Here is a 15,682-nt window from a genome sequence, read left to right on the forward strand (position 1 = left end):
TCACCTTCCGTTACACCGTCTGCGACACTGGATCAGGCTGCAACGTAATGTCAAAACAGGTATACGATGAATTATTTGATTTACCTTTATACCCAACACATATTCAGTTGCAGATTGCAGATCAATCATTAAGATTCCCAGAAGGAATAGTCAAGGATGTAATGGTAAGAATTCAAGAATATTATATACCCGTAGATTTTCTAGTGCTTGACATGCAGGGAGACGATGAGATCCCCATCCTCTTGGGAAGACCGTTCCTCTATATAGCCAAAGCCAACATCTATATTGGATCAGGGCATATCCTCTTCAACCTACCCGTCGGAAAGGTACGCTGTCAATATAGAACACTATGTAACCGTGAGCAAACTAGGAAGGAACGCAATAGGAGAAGACGCCAAGCCCGTCGAAAGGCTGCCTAGCGTCACTGCGGATGGGAAGACTTTTCTGGCAAGGTTGTGAAATGTAACACCCTAAAAATTTCACTTTTCCAAATAGGCTAATTGATTTAATTATTTGATGTGAGCACTGAAGAATAGTAAGAAAATAATTTTTGAAATAAAATCCACTATAGGTTCTAGAAACATGTATGTGCATTCATGCTGCTGCATGTGTTTTGTTGAGTGAAGTTCTTTCTTTTCAAATTGGTTTTTCAAATTATTTTCAAAAGGGTTGAGTAAAAGCTGAAGAAATAAAATGGAAAAGGAATTCCCTTCCCCCTCCCTGTCTCGGGCTTGGCCCAACCTCTCCCCGCGACCTGCCTATTTCCCTCCCTCCCCCTTCTTTCTCGCCATGGCCCAGCCAGCGCCCGCACGGCCCAGCTCGCGGCCCAGAGGGACAACCAGCGCCCAGCGCCTCCCCCTCCTTGCCTCAGCCGCTGACGGCGGGGTCCCACGCTCCAGCGCCACTGCCAGGCAGGACCGCCCTGTCAGGCTCGTCTTCAACCTCGTGTCCGAGCCGGACACGAGCCGCACCTCAACCGCGCGCGTGTTTCACGCGAAGCAGTCCGGATTCCGCCCGATTGCTGTCCTTTAAATACCGCCCGAAGCTCCGCTAGCCCCTCAATCCAACCCGAGCCGCAGCCATCGCGCCGAGTTCGCCAAAGCCGCCGCCAAGATCCGCCGCGTCCTCAATCCGCCGCTGCAGTGCGTCCCGAGCCGCGCGAGCAGCTTGCCGAGCTTCGGCTTCGGTTTGCGAAGTCGCCGGAGTTCTCCTTCTATTCTTTCGAGCTCTCTGTGCTTCCCTAAGCTTCGCCGAACTATCTTGCAGGGCCGCCGTCCGCTCTCCTCCGTCGCAGGGCCACCCGAGCTCCTCCCCGACGACGTACTTGCCCTAGGTGAGTTCGCCTTGAGCTCCACTACGCCCCGGTGTCTTCGGTTCTCTTTCTCGTGACCTAAATCGCGCACACCGCGAGCGCCGGCCAACTCCGGCCATGGAGCCGCCGCGCCCTGCTCAACTCCGGCGGCCGGTTTCCCCTCCCCCACCCCGATCTAATCCTGACCATCGATTTGAGATCCAACGGCCGAGATCGAGGGATACCCCTTCGGCCGGCTATCTTGCAGAAAAACCCCTGTGCTTTTTAATGTTCTAACCCGCGGTCCTTTACGCTTTCCCGTTTTACGCTTTTCAAGTTGGAAAACGTATTCCAGCCGCGCTGTTCAAAAAGAAGTTTCTCAGATTTACAGTTTTGCCATCAAGTCTATTTTGCTCATAAAAACTTCGTTTTAACTCCGATTTAAACCGTTCGAATTGCGTTAGATTCGTTTTTGCGTAATCTATAGTCTAATGCTACTGTATTTCAAGTTTCCAACTTTTTAAATCTGAGTTTAGATTTAATCTATTATTTATTTAAAGGAAATCTTAGGAAAATCATAACTTCTTCGTTATAACTCCGATTTTCGTGATCTTTACGTCTGTGTGATCGTAGAGCGATGTAGATTCGTTTTATAAACTTTTTATCTTTATTTGTTACTGCTGGTGTACTGTTCTAATAATAGGCTTGTTTGCTTTGTATGATTGCCTTTGGATGATTGCTGTTGATGTGGTGGTTGCGAGTAGACGGTGAGCAGTTCGTGGGTGAACAAGAGTACTACTACGAGCAGGATCAGCAGGACCAGTGTGATCAAGGCAAGTATAGCATGGGATCATCCTTGTTTCCTAATAACTTTAATCACACAAATCATATTGCATGTGTCTCCTTGATAAGGATTTCCTAGTATTGATCTTATACCTTGTCACCCATGGTTATGCATTGGGTAGCTTATGCTAAGTGTACAACCTCTGCAGAGTGTAAAACTGATATATCAGCCGTGCTCACGGTCACGAGCGGCCTTGGACCAATACAGAATAAATGAACACTAATGGCAATTCATTAAATGTTATTATTGTTAATATGTTGTTTATGCTATTCTTTATTCACTTTACCTGATCATGAGTTTATTATGGGTCTTAACAACTTGATGCTACTCATATGCTAAAATTGTGACAACTAAAAGCTACATGCAGTTAAACCCGTGTCTAGCCTTTGAGCCTCATGAACCCCCTGTTATACTTGTTAAGTACGAGGTGTACTTACACTTGTTTATTTTCTTTATTTGGATAAAAATCCCGGATGGGTAACAGATGGCATGGGTAATGACTACTACCAGTACTTCCCTGAGGACTTCTAGACTTGTGGTCAACCAGTTGACGTGCCTGTGTGATGGAGCTTCCATGCTAGAGTTATCTTTTATTTCCGCTATATTTGTGTAAAGACTCTGAGTTATATCGTTATGTAATAAACACTTGTGATGATACTCCCTATAATTTGTCGGCTTATGTGTGATTGATCTCTGGGCACACATAAGATTTTGCATTCAATTTTATCCTTAAAATTGGGTGTGACAAATTGGTATCAAAGCCGTGTTGACTGTAGGACGCAAGCCTAGATAGAAATGGTCGTTTTAGTAGTCTTTTCTTCTCTATATTCATGCTTACCATCTTGCTCTTGTTATTTTCTAAAAACTTTATGCTTCTATCATCTTATTCCATTATGAAATCATTGATTCTAATCTAACTTCTCTCCCATCTATTCTATAGATGGTTCGTGCCAACAAGACCGCCCGCATCTCCACTGGAGGGTACCATCCACCTCGTTACCAATACGAGCCTATGGAGCCACAAGAGGAGAGTTCACCAGAACATGAGGAGACCCCACCACCTTCAGAGCAAGCATCTGGGCCAGAGCTATCGCAAGTGGAGTCTGAACCAGAGGAGGAGCCCCAGGAGTTCATACTTATTTCTGATGATGAAGAAGAAGGTGCTCTCGGAGGAGGTCAACCCCCATCACCGCCACAAGATGGACCTGCTGAAGATGATGAGTTCCCTCCCATAGGGTGGACTAGGAAGGTGTATCACAAGGCTTCGTGCAACTCTCCGTCGCATCACCGGCTGGTGGGAATGTTGGAGAATTACTTCTCTGACTGGGATGCAGTGGTGGAGTATTCCTGCATTGAGTACACACACCCCCTAGAGAACACCTACTGGAAGTCCAAGGTGCTGATCTTTCCCAAAGATGTGGAGAAAGATGCCTACTTGAAGGACAGGGGCTACCGTCATGATGGACATAGAGCTACCATGGAAGAGAGCATGGAGGAGGCAGCTTTCATAGCATGTTTGTTCCTCCGTGAGCAGCGTTTCGGTAACATGCGGTGGGACATACACCGTTATCTACCCCGCCTGGACCCGGAACAAGGATGGGGAATGCTGGAGCCAACAGATTTGGACCCAGTCTCCCGAGTGATGGTGTACTTCGCTCATGAGATGGTGGAAAAGCATTTGAAATTGCAAGACATGGTGATAGCACAAGGGAAGGCTCTCAAGAGGTGCTACAAGATGATTGACGAGCATCGTGAGAGGGAAGGACAGCCCAAGATCTATGGAAAGCTTGACTATGAACCACGCCCTTAGTGTTGGAAGTCCCTATTTGTAATAAGCCGCTAGAAGCGCTAGTGAGTCGAGTCAAGTTAGTGTGGTGTGCTTTTGTTATGCTTAGTTGCTTGTTATTATGTTTATGAGTGAGTTGGATCTTTGTAATGAGTGCTGGGACATTGTAGGCATGTCTACAAGTTCCATAGTTCTGGTTATTAAGGATTAAGGTTTAATGAATAAATAGTTGGGTTGGAATATCTATCTTTCCTGTTTTTGTTCTTTAAACCTATCTGTCTTAATAATTTTACCCAGAAAAATCAGTTCGACCAAAAATTATGAAAATTTTATGGGAATAACTAGACTTAAACATCTTTCCTATGCCGCTGGAATCACCTTTTTATCTGATCTGAGCCGAGAGTTATGAAAGTTGAAAACAGAGGTTCCTGTGCAGTTTGAGTTCTGGGACAGTTTCGATTGGAGACAGTTTATGGCTAATTTAACGTCCGAATCTGGATTTGTGTTCTAAATAAAAGTTGTAGAAAATTTCTTAACCTTTCCAACCATCAAAGTTTCGCCTCTGTTGGACTTTTATATCTCAAGTTATGATCGTTTTACTGAACTGCTGGCACTGGACTCACTCAGGAAATTTTCAGAAATTCAAACTTGTACTTGGAAGTCTATATTTTGGGAGATTCTAAAGTTTTGCATGTATGACAGATGCCGCCAAGAGGTAGAGGACGTGGAAGGGGTGTTCCACTCAACCCACCCGCCACCATTGAACAGCAACTAGCAGTCCAGACGCAACTTATGGAAGCCCTGGTGAACAACCAACAGAATCATCCAATCGGAGGAGCACCACCGCGTGATAAGCGGGGTGAATTTTTGAAAGGTCATCCCCTTGTGTTCACACATGCTACTGACCCACTGGAGGCAGATGACTGGCTTCGAGCAGTGGAGAAACAACTCAACATAGCACAGTGTGATGATAGGCAGAAGGTGTTGTTCGCATCTGGACAACTTCAGGGAGAAGCTCAGACATGGTGGGAGTCGTTTGAGTATGGGCGACCTCCAAATGCACCTGCTATCACATGGCTGGAGTTCAAGGAGAACTTTAGGTCCTATCACATACCAGAAGGGTTAATAGAACTGAAGGCAGAGGAGTTCCGGAATTTGAAACAGGGATCTATGACAGTTCCAGAGTACAGGGACAAGTTTGCTCAGTTGTCGCGCTATGCCCCAAGTGAGGTGGCTAATGATGCTGATAAACAGCGCCTCTTTTTGAAGGGATTGTATGATGGGCTCCAACTCCAGCTGATGTCCAATGAATACCCTAACTATCAGACGCTTGTGAACCATGCTATCGTGGTGGATAACAAGCGTAAGGAGATGGATGCTAAAAGGAAGAGGATGCAGGGACAGGCCTCTGGAAGCAATACTCGTCCTCGCACCAACCAGCAGCAAGGCTCGCAGCAAAGGTACCAGGGACCACCTTCACAGTGGAATCGTGGTCAGTACCCCCAGCGCAATCAGTTCCAGTAGCGCCCGCAGTATCAGCAGAATCAGCAGCAGGGCAATCAGCAGACGTCACGCCAGGGTACGCCCAGCAACACTCCAATGAAGACTAGTGCCCCTAATACCCCCAACAAGTGTTTCTGTTGTGGTAAAGAGGGTCACCTGTCATATCACTGCCCTGAAAAGCAAAATCAGCAGACCCCCCAGAAGCAAAATAGCAACCAGAAGGCAGCTCCCAATACTGGAAGGGTGAACCATATGTCCTCTGAGACAGCACAGCAGGAACCGGAAGTTATGCTCGGTACGTTCGAAGTCAACTCTATCCCCGCATCTGTTCTTTTTGATTCTGGAGCTTCGCATACTTTCATATCACAAGCATTTGTTAGAATACATAGCTTACCCTTATGTGCCATGAAGAATCCCATATTAGTAAATTCACCAGGGGGAAGTATGCAAGCTGTTTATAGTTGCCTCCCACTTAGTTTAAACTTAAGGGGGGTAGAGTTCAAGATAAGTCCAATTGTGTTGAGAGCATCTGGTATAGATGTGATTCTGGGAATGGATTGGATGAAACAACAAGATGCATCAATTCAGTGTAAAGGAAAGGCAGTTGCACTAACGACACCAAAAGGGGACAGAATCTGTGTGGAAGTTGCAGTTCAGCCTCAGCCTACAGCTACAGTAAACCAGCTTGATAACGATGTCAATCAGGAGGGCCTGGTTGTTGATGAGTTCCCAAATGTGTTCCCCGATGATTTGCCAGGTATGCCACCCGACCGTGACATTGAGTTTATTATTGAATTATTACCTGGCACTGCACCTATAGCTAAACATCCATATAGAATGGGGGTTAAAGAATTAGAAGAACTTAAGAAACAAATAAAGGAGTTGCAGGAAAAAGGTTTCATTCGTCCTAGCTCTTCCCCTTGGGGGGCACCAGTGATTTTTGTCGATAAGAAAGATGGTACACAGAGGATGTGTGTAGATTATCGGTCACTCAATGAGGTCACAATCAAGAATAAATACCCATTGCCTAGAATTGATGATTTGTTTGATCAGTTGAGAGGTGCTTGTGTGTTTTCTAAGATCGATCTTCGTTCTGGGTACCATCAGCTGAAGATTCGTGCCACTGATATACCAAAGACAGCATTCACGACCCGGTATGGTTTGTATGAGTACACAGTGATGTCTTTCGGTCTGACCAATGCTCCTGCTTACTTTATGTACCTGATGAATAAGGTATTCATGGAGTTTCTTGATAAGTTTGTGGTGGTATTTATTGATGACATATTGGTATTCTCCAAGACTGAGCGAGAGCACGCTGAGCATCTGAGGTTAGTCTTACAGAAGCTTCGGGAACACAAGTTATATGCTAAACAGAGTAAGTGTGAGTTTTGGTTGAAGGAAGTTTCCTTTCTAGGCCATGTTGTCTCTAATGGAGGAATAGCGGTGGATCCAAGCAAGGTGAAGGATGTGCTCGATTGGAAACCACCTACAGATGTGAGTGGAATCCGCAGTTTCTTGGGATTGGCTGGTTATTACCGAAGGTTCATTGAGGGATTCTCCAAGCTTGCCAAACCAATGACAGCCCTGCTTGAGAAAAACGCCAAGTTTGTGTGGTCTGAGAAGTGTCAAGAAAATTTCGAGGAGTTGAAGAAGAGGTTGACTACGGCTCCAGTGTTAGTACTGCCAGATCTAAGCAAGAATTTCTCCATATATTGTGATGCATCCCGTCTAGGACTTGGGTGTGTTCTTATGCAAGAAGGAAGAGTAGTGGCATATGCATCCCGACAGTTGAGGAAGCATGAGTTGAATTATCCTACTCATGACTTAGAGTTAGCCGCAGTGGTTCATGCCTTGAAGATCTGGAGACACTATCTTATCGGTCATAAGAGTGACATATACACGGATCATAAGAGTTTGAAGTATATATTCACACAGTCAGATCTGAACTTGAGACAACGTCGGTGGTTAGAACTGATCAAGGACTATGATTTGGAGGTACACTACCACCCGGGGAAAGCAAATGTAGTTGCCGACGCCCTAAGCAGGAAGAGCCATGCCAACGAGGTGCAAATAGCCTCTATGGCTGAGGAGTTGTGTGCTGAAATTTCACATTTGAACTTGGGATTTGTTATTAATGCAGGTGAGTTAGTAATAGAACCTACCTTGGAGCAAGAAATACGAAAGGGTCAGTTACAGGATGAAAAGCTGAAGGAGATAGCTGAAAACATAGTGATCGGAAAGGCACCAGGTTTCCGAATGGATGATAATGGGACACTATGGTTTGGGAAAAGGCTATGTGTGCCGGAGGATCGGTCTATTAGAGAGGCAATTCTGCGGGAAGCACACGAGTCCGCTTATTCTATACACCCTGGCAGCACTAAGATGTACCTAGACCTAAAAGAGAAGTATTGGTGGTATGGCCTGAAAAGAGATGTTGCGGAGTATGTCGCTTTATGTGATACTTGCCAGAGGGTCAAAGCAGAACATCAGAGACCGGCAGGATTGTTGCAACCAATGAAGATCCCTGAGTGGAAGTGGGAGGAAGTTGGTATGGACTTCATAGTGGGATTACCCCGCACTCAGAAAGGTTATGACTCTATATGGGTGATAGTGGATCGGTTAACAAAGGTCGCTCACTTTATCCCAGTCAAGACCAAATATAGTGGACCAAAATTGGCTGAGCTGTACATGGAAAGAATAGTGTGTTTGCATGGGGTCCCCAGGAAGATAGTATCTGATCGAGGTACCCAGTTTACATCTCACTTTTGGCAGAAAGTGCATGAGTCTCTGGGGACTAAGCTGAATTTCAGTACGGCGTACCATCCCCAGACCGATGGGCAGACTGAGAGGACTAATCAAATTTTGGAGGATATGCTGAGGGCATGTGCTTTGCAGTATGGGACGAGTTGGGATAAGAGTTTGCCATATGCAGAGTTTTCATACAACAACAGCTATCAGAAAAGTCTCCAGATGGCACCATTTGAAGCCTTGTATGGTCGGAAGTGTAGAACCCTGTTGTTTTGGAATCAAGCAGGAGAAACACAAGTGTTTGGACCAGATGTGTTACGGGATGCAGAACAGCAAGTGAGAATAATTCGAGAGAACTTGAGGGCAGCACAGTCTCGGCAGAAGAGTTATGCTGATACACGAAGAAGAGAGTTGGCTTTTGAAGTAGGAGACTATATGTATTTGAAGGTGTCTCCTATGCGAAGTGTGAGAAGGTTTAACATGAAAGGGAAGTTAGCACCAAGGTATATTGGGCCTTTCAGAGTGTTGGAAAGGCGAGGCGAAGTGGCATACCAGTTGGAACTGCCTGAGAGTTTAAAAGGAGTGCATGATGTCTTCCACGTGTCACAGCTTAAGAAGTGCTTGCGGGTGCCAGAAGAGCAGATACCGATAGAGGAATTAACGGTTAAAGGTGATCTTACTTATGAAGAATATCCGGTCCGAATTTTGGAAACAGCAGAAAGAGTCACTAGGAGTCAGGTCATCAGAATGTGCAGAGTGCAGTGGAATAGGTATACCGAGGAAGAGGCTACGTGGGAAAGAGAAGAAGATTTAAGAAAATCATATCCTCAGTTGTTTGAGTAAGCACCAACCGAATCTCGAGGACGAGATTCATCTTAAGGGGGGTAGAATTGTAACACCCTAAAAATTTCACTTTTCCAAATAGGCTAATCGATTTAATTATTTGATGTGAGCACTGAAGAATAGTAAGAAAATAATTTCTGAAATAAAATCCACTATAGGTTCTAGAAACATGTATGTGCATTCATGCTGCTGCATGTGTTTTGTTGAGTGAAGTTCTTTCTTTTCAAATTGGTTTTTCAAATTATTTTCAAAAGGGTTGAGTAAAAGCTGAAGAAATAAAATGGAAAAGGAATTCCCTTCCCCCTCCCTGTCTCGGGCTTGGCCCAACCTCTCCCCGCGGCCTGCCTATTTCCCTCCCTCCTCCTTCTTTCTCGCCATGGCCCAGCCAGCGCCCGCACGGCCCAGCTCGCGGCCCAGAGGGACAACCAGCGCCCAACGCCTCCCCCTCCTTGCCTCAGCCGCTGACGGCGGGGTCCCACGCTCCAGCGCCACTGCCAGGCGGGACCGCCCTGTCAGGCTCGTCTTCAACCTCGTGTCCGAGCCGGACACGAGCCGCACCTCAACCGCGCGCGTGTTTCACGCGAAGCAGTCCGGATTCCGCCCGATTGCTGTCCTTTAAATACCGCCCAAAGCTCCGCTAGCCCCTCAATCCAACCCGAGCCGCAGCCATCGCGCCGAGTTCACCAAAGCCGCCGCCAAGATCCGCCGCGTCCTCAATCCGCCGCTGCAGTGCGTCCCGAGCCGCGCGAGCAGCTTGCCGAGCTTCGGCTTCGGTTTGCGAAGTCGCCGGAGTTATCCTTCTGTTCTTTCGAGCTCTCTGTGCTTCCCTAAGCTTCGCCGAACTATCTTGCAGGGCCGCCGTCCGCTCTCCTCCGTCGCAGGGCCACCCGAGCTCCTCCCCGACGACGTACTTGCCCTAGGTGAGTTCGCCTTGAGCTCCACTACGCCCCGGTGTCTTCGGTTCTCTTTCTCGTGACCTAAATCGCGCACACCGCGAGCGCCGGCCAACTCCGGCCATGGAGCCGCCGCGCCCTGCTCAACTCCGGCGGCCGGTTTCCCCTCCCCCACCCCGATCTAATCCTGACCATCGATTTGAGATCCAACGGCCGAGATCAAGGGATACCCCTTCGGCCGGCTATCTTGCAGAAAACCCCCTGTGCTTTTTAATGTTCTAACCCGCGGTCCTTTACGCTTTCCCGTTTTACGCTTTTCAAGTTGGAAAACGTATTCCAGCCGCGCTGTTCAAAAAGAAGTTTCTCAGATTTACAGTTTTGCCATCAAGTCTATTTTGCTCATAAAAACTTCGTTTTAACTCCGATTTAAACCGTTCGAATTGCGTTAGATTCGTTTTTGCGTAATCTATAGTCTAATGCTACTGTATTTCAAGTTTCCAACTTTTTAAATCTGAGTTTAGATTTAATCTATTATTTATTTAAAGGAAATCTTAGGAAAATCATAACTTCTTCGTTATAACTCCGATTTTCGTGATCTTTACGTCTGTGTGATCGTAGAGTGATTTAGATTCGTTTTATAAACTTTTTATCTTTATTTGTTACTGCTGGTGTACTGTTCTAATAATAGGCTTGTTTGCTTTGTATGATTGCCTTTGGATGATTGCTGTTGATGTGGTGGTTGCGAGTAGACGGTGAGCAGTTCGTGGGTGAACAAGAGTACTACTACGAGCAGGATCAGCAGGACCAGTGTGATCAAGGCAAGTATAGCATGGGATCATCCTTGTTTCCTAATAACTTTAATCACACAAATCATATTGCATGTGTCTCCTTGATAAGGATTTCCTAGTATTGATCTTATACCTTGTCACCCATGGTTATGCATTGGGTAGCTTATGCTAGTGCTCCACTAAACCATGATCTTGTAATTTGACTAAAGAATTATGCAATAAACATTAAAAGATGACTTTTTAGCAACTTTGGATAAGAGGGCTGGAGCATTGGGCTATTTTATGGTGCTCTAGTTTCTCTCCGTAAGGACTTATCTGTATCTGACCATCCGGGACATACAGTACAACTGTGAGGGCTACATGGCTCTGGCTTTAGCTCAGTATGAGGACCTTTTCTAGCTTGTTAGTGGTTACCCTTGTGGCGCAAGTGGGGGATAGCAGACCGTGGATTCCTGCGGGTGAGTCACACGGACTGACTAACGAAACCTAGCGGCCCTAAGTTGTTAGACGAACCTTTGAAAGGCTTCATAGTGAACCCTGCCGGTCTTCCTTGGGAGTGGGCTAAGGGGCTGATCACCTCGGGCGAAAGGGTAAATCACGACTCACAGTGAAAGTGTACAACCTCTGCAGAGTGTAAAACTGATATATCAGCCGTGCTCACGGTCACGAGCGGCCTTGGACCAATACAGAATAAATGAACACTAATGGCAATTCATTAAATGTTATTATTGTTAATATGTTGTTTATGCTATTCTTTATTCACTTTACCTGATCATGAGTTTATTATGGGTCTTAACAACTTGATGCTACTCATATGCTAAAATTGTGACAACTAAAAGCTACATGCCGTTAAACCAGTGTCTAGCCTTTGAGCCTCATGAACCCCCTGTTATACTTGTTAAGTACGAGGTGTACTTACACTTGTTTATTTTCTTTATTTGGATAAAAATCCCGGATGGGTAACAGATGGCATGGGTAATGACTACTACCAGTACTTCCCTGAGGACTTCTAGACTTGTGGTCAACCAGTTGACGTGCCTGTGTGATGGAGCTTCCATGCTAGAGTTATCTTTTATTTCCGCTATATTTGTGTAAAGACTCTGAGTTATATCGTTATGTAATAAACACTTGTGATGATACTCCCTATAATTTGTCGGCTTATGTGTGATTGATCTCTGGGCACACATAAGATTTTGCATTCAATTTTATCCTTAAAATTGGGTGTGACAAATTGGTATCAAAGCCGTGTTGACTGTAGGACGCAAGCCTAGATAGAAATGGTCGTTTTAGTAGTCTTTTCTTCTCTATATTCATTCTTACCATCTTGCTCTTGTTATTTTCTAAAAATTTTATGCTTCTATCATCTTATTCCATTATGAAATCATTGATTCTAATCTAACTTCTCTCCCATCTATTCTATAGATGGTTCGTGCCAACAAGACCGCCCGCATCTCCACTGGAGGGTACCATCCACCTCGTTACCAATACGAGCCTATGGAGCCACAAGAGGAGAGTTCACCGGAACATGAGGAGACCCCACCACCTTCAGAGCAAGCATCTGGGCCAGAGCTATCGCAAGTGGAGTCTGAACCAGAGGAGGAGCCCCAGGAGTTCATACTTATTTCTGATGATGAAGAAGAAGGTGCTCTCGGAGGAGGTCAACCCCCATCACCGCCACAAGATGGACCTGCTGAAGATGATGAGTTCCCTCCCATAGGGTGGACTAGGAAGGTGTATCACAAGGCTTCGTGCAACTCTCCGTCGCATCACCGGCTGGTGGGAATGTTGGAGAATTACTTCTCTGACTGGGATGCAGTGGTGGAGTATTCCTGCATTGAGTACACACACCCCCTGGAGAACACCTACTGGAAGTCCAAGGTGCTGATCTTTCCCAAAGATGTGGAGAAAGATGCCTACTTGAAGGACAGGGGCTACCGTCATGATGGACATAGAGCTACCATGGAAGAGAGCATGGAGGAGGCAGCTTTCACAGCATGTTTGTTCCTCCGTGAGCAGCGTTTCGGTAACATGCGGTGGGACATACACCGTTATCTACCCCGCCTGGACCCGGAACAAGGATGGGGAATGCTGGAGCCAACAGATTTGGACCCAGTCTCCTGAGTGATGGTGTACTTCGCTCATGAGATGGTGGAAAAGCATTTGAAATTGCAAGACATGGTGATAGCACAAGGGAAGGCTCTCAAGAGGTGCTACAAGATGATTGACGAGCATCGTGAGAGGGAAGGACAGCCCAAGATCTATGGAAAGCTTGACTATGAACCACGCCCTTAGTGTTGGAAGTCCCTATTTGTAATAAGCCGCTAGAAGCGCTAGTGAGTCGAGTCAAGTTAGTGTGGTGTGCTTTTGTTATGCTTAGTTGCTTGTTATTATGTTTATGAGTGAGTTGGATCTTTGTAATGAGTGCTGAGACATTGTAGGCATGTCTACAAGTTCCATAGTTCAGGTTATTAAGGATTAAGGTTTAATGAATAAATAGTTGGGTTGGAATATCTATCTTTCCTGTTTTTGTTCTTTAAACCTATCTGTCTTAATAATTTTACCCAGAAAAATCAGTTCGACCAAAAATTATGAAAATTTTATAGGAATAACTAGACTTAAACATCTTTCCTATGCCGCTGGAATCACCTTTTTATCTGATCTGAGCCGAGAGTTATGAAAGTTGAAAACAGAGGTTCCTGTGCAGTTTGAGTTCTGGGACAGTTTCGATTGGAGACAGTTTATGGCTAATTTAACGTCCGAATCTGGATTTGTGTTGAAAATATGAAGATCACCTCCTGGATTTGTGTTGAAAGTTGAAAATATGAAGATCACCTCCTGGAGGAAGAAGAGAACACGCAAGCACCCCGATGGAGTGAGTGGGCCGAAGAAGCTGAAAGGATGGAGCAGATCGCCAAGAAGGAGAAAGAAGAGATCCTAGCCGGATTAGAAGCTGGGAGAAAGAGAACAGAACTGAAGAATTGGAACTAGAGAAGGAAGAAGCAAAAAAAAACAGAAGCAAGATAGGAGGAAGACGCACGTACTGCATCACCGCAAGACGGGGAGTTGATTGAAGTTACCTCAGACAATGAACCCACTGAGTAAGTCCTCTCCACTATCTAAGTCCTGTCAGTAGACTTTAAAATTGGTACCCTAGCCATAAGGTCAGAATGGTAGTTATCTAGTTAAATTAGCATGCATCAGTAATTTTGCTTTAATACACTTAGTAGCATATTTATTTTCTCTTAGCATATTAATATAAAATACAAATAAAAATATTTACTACTTAAATTACTGCATCATAAACACCAAAGCCCCATGTGAATAAACTTATGGTAACCCCTTAGGGATATTTACTGTGGTGGCATAAAAAAATATATATATAGCATTCATATTTAATTTCTGCATCATAAATAGAAAATTGAAAAAAATAAGAGAAAAGTGAAATCCTACTTAAAACAAACAACATTAAAATTTAATTAGCTCATAAGAATAATCAATTGCTCATTGGCTGACCGCTAACTCATTATTAAATTCGAGCCTCGAGTTTTGGTTTTCTTGTTGGAGTATAACTATGCAGGAATGATATCATAACGAGGAGAGAGTCCATCAGTGGCACCCACCGGATTCGCTACTGGCTAACTCGCTCTGTAGGACATAAACATCAAGTATTGCAAACATCCAGCTTGGGGGAGGAGCATCCCCTAGTTATCAGGTAATTATACCTAAGCGATTATCGAGTCTATATAGTTATAAAAATACCAAAATATTATGGGCACATGAAAGTCCACAAGTCATAGAGTCTTTTATGAGTCTAAAATTAGTAAAGTGTTAGAGTCTGTTTAGAGTCAGTCTAAACTAGAGCCAAATAAAAATTGATGAACATTTAAATTTTGTCTTGGAAATGATAAATAGTTGCTCTATTCTTTACAAGTACCTAGATTCCATTGATATATTTTCTCGAGTTTTAGACCTTACTGTTTTAATTCGAAGATTTGCTCTGAACTTGCAATTTGTGGAGGCACAAGTTTGAGATAAGTCTAGGTAATTGGTTGATATGATCATTGAAAGTTGAGCTGCTATTTATCTTATTCCTAGCATAAGTATGTTCTGGGGATTTATTTTGAAAACCTAAAACCTACATGATGAGCTCTATATGACAAAGTGTTAATTCCTACCAAAGCTAGATATAATACACATTTAGAGTTCGGAAGACATTTGCACATTTATGCTGCTTGCTCTGCATTGAGTTTAGTCAACCTTTGTCGTATACCTTATGAGAGTCTTGTCATGCTTTCTAAATCAAGATCACGTACACACTCGAGTTCATATATGAATTATTCCTACACTGGGAGTAAACACCAATAATTAAGCTATAGGATAACCCTTGTCTTTAATGTTCTAAGTTCTTGTTATTACCTCTCTAATCATTTATTGTATTCAAAGGATACATGTGGCTATGCAAAATAATAAAAGAAGAAAAGGGAGTAAAAGATGGACAAGTGTCCCAATAATCAAAACAATAGGTACTAGATGCCCACCTCCCTGATTGAAAAAAAGAGAGAATAAAGATAGCCCATGTCTTTCCTGAAAAGTTTTAATAGAGAGTTATTTCCCAAAGAAATAGAAATTAGCCACAAATACTAGAAAAACACATGTCCACCGTATTCCATACACATGCACACCTTGGTTTGATTGTATGTCTAGATTCTCTATGGATCCACTAGTTGACTTTACAAATACATGCATTGCAAGTATGCTCATCCTTGTTATTAGCACTCCTATAAGCTTATATATATATATATATATATATATATATATATATATATATATATATATATATATATATATATATATATAAATAAAATAAAAAAATAAAATATTTATTTATATATATATATATAAAAAAAATAAAAAAAAAAAAAATATATATATATATATATATATATATATATATATGTGTGTGTGTGTGTGTGTGTGTGTGTATAT

Source organism: Sorghum bicolor, chromosome 6, assembly GCF_000003195.3.
Source record: "Sorghum bicolor cultivar BTx623 chromosome 6, Sorghum_bicolor_NCBIv3, whole genome shotgun sequence".
NCBI lineage: Eukaryota > Viridiplantae > Streptophyta > Magnoliopsida > Poales > Poaceae > Sorghum > Sorghum bicolor.